The sequence below is a fragment of the Jatropha curcas genome, chromosome 7, assembly GCF_041381405.1.
Source record: "Jatropha curcas cultivar XTBG-Jc1 chromosome 7, XTBG_Jcur_1.0, whole genome shotgun sequence".
NCBI lineage: Eukaryota > Viridiplantae > Streptophyta > Magnoliopsida > Malpighiales > Euphorbiaceae > Jatropha > Jatropha curcas.
The window spans coordinates 6,128,731-6,130,997 of NC_143157.1; the positions used below are offsets into that span (position 1 = coordinate 6,128,731).

Sequence of the window (2,267 nt, forward strand, 5' to 3'; positions counted from 1 at the left end):
AGAAATATGGTTTTGTTGATGGAACTGTCAAACAACCAGCAGATGATTCAACAGATCTAGAAGACTGGTGGACAGTTAATTCTATGTTGGTTTCGTGGGTACTTAACACCATTGAACCGACTCTTCGCTCGACTATCTCTCACATAGAAAATGTGAAGGTTTTGTGGGAAGATATTAAACATAGATTCTTTATTGGAAATGGTCCGCGAATGCAGCAACTAAAATCAGATTTGGCAAATTGTAAGCAAGATGGTCAGTCCATTGTCTCTTACTTTGGGAAACTCAAATTGTTATGGGATGAAATAAACAATTATGATCAAATACCAACATGTGTTTGCACAGGTTGCAAATGTAATCTGACCATTGAATTGGAACGAAAGCGAGAAGAAGAAAGAGTCCATCAATTTCTAATGGGCTTGGATGAAGAAGGATACGGAACAGTACGCTCTAATATTTTGAGTACCGAGCCTCTACCCAATGTAAATCATACTTATGCTCTGGTTGTTCAACAAGAGCGGGTAAGAACTGTTACGCAAACTAAGGAAGAAAGAGGTAATCCCATGAGTTTCGCAATTCGATTAAGTGGTCGAAATTCAGGGGGGGATAAGGATAAAAGCATGATTTGTTCTAATTGCAATCAAGATGGACATGAGGCTGCAAATTGTTTTCAACTGATAGGATATCCTGAATGGTGGGGTAACAGGCTGCGTGGAAACTTGACTGGACGTGGAGGTAGAAACCAAAGGCGTGGTAAAAGAGGAGGAGCTCGTGCCAATGCCACACAAAGAATTGGAAATGACAGTGGGCGTGCAAACATTACCGATTCAGATCGAAAAGGTCTTATTGGATTGAATGATGAGCAATGGACGACATTGCTAGGCATGTTGAGTTCACATCAAAATGGTACTAATGAAAGGATGACAGGTAAACAGAAACTTTTTCCTTGGATTATAGACACAGGCGCTTCTCATCATATGACAGGAACGCTGGTTTTTTTGCGTAATTGGCGTGATATTGAGCCATGTTCAGTTGAATTACCTAAAGGAGAAAAGACCATGGCAATGAAAGAAGGAACTGTATTCCTTGGAGGAGATTTGATATTGCGACGAGTTTTATATGTGCCCAACTTAAAATGCAATTTGATTTCTGTTTCACAACTTCTTAATGACTCACAGTTTGTTATTCAACTCACTAATAAGATTTGTGCTATACAGGACCTAAACTCGAGGAACCTGATTGGAGCGGGTGAGCAAAGAGAGGGGCTTTATTTTCTCAAAGGTGTGGCTTCATTGCGTGCTCATAAGGTGGCTGTTGTGGGATCTTTTGAGCTATGGCATAAAAGAATGGGTCATCCCTCTTCTAAAGTTGTTGAATTAATTCCAGAAGTTGGTAGAATAGCTAGGAAAAATAATAAAACTTGTGATGCTTGTTTTAGAGCAAAACAAACAAGAGAGGTATTCATTTCTAGTGACAGTAAAGCTAAAGATTGTTTTGAATTGATACATTGTGATTTGTGGGGACCTTATAAAGTCCCAGCTTCATGTGGAGCAATTTATTTCTTAACAATTATTGATGATTACTCTCGTGCTGTGTGGATATTTTTGTTGAACGGAAAAAGTGCAGTAGCTGGTACTCTAAAGAATTTTTTTGTGATGGTTGAACGACAATTTGGAAAAAATGTGAAAATTGTTCGGAGTGATAACGAAAGTGAATTTATGTGCTTGAAAGATTATTTTCTTGAAAATGGAATTTTGCACCAAACTTCTTGTGTAGGAACACCACAACAAAATGGACGGGTGGAAAGGAAGCATCGCCATATTCTCAATATTGCAAGAGCTTTGCATTTCGAAGCAAATTTGCCGATAGAATTTTGGGGATAATGTGTTCTTACAGCTGGTTATTTAATTAATAGGACTCCATCTCTATTGTTGCAAGGGAAAACTCCATATGCGATTATTTATGGCGAAATTCCTTCTTACAACCACATTCGGATTTTTGGTTGTTTGTGCTATGCACATAATCAAAATCGAGTTCGAGATAAATTTGCTAGTCGAAGTCGACGATGTGTTTTTGTTGGATATCCAATGGGTAAGAAGGGCTGGAGATTGTATGATTTGGAGACAAAGGAATATTTTGTATCTAGGGATGTTGTCTTTGTTGAAAATGAATTTCCATATGCACATGAGAAAATTTTAAGTATAAATAACAAAGTTGAGGAGTCCAGTGATGAAGTTGAGGATTTAAATGGTGGCATAGCTGAGGAAAAT

General features: G+C 38.1%; 1 pseudogene; it reads left to right on the top strand.

Annotated features, from left to right (window-relative positions):
* Window positions 1-312: 312 nt before the first annotated feature.
* LOC149494632 (uncharacterized) lies at window positions 313-1,249 on the top strand (annotated as a pseudogene).
* The last annotated feature ends 1,018 nt before the right edge of the window (window positions 1,250-2,267 follow it).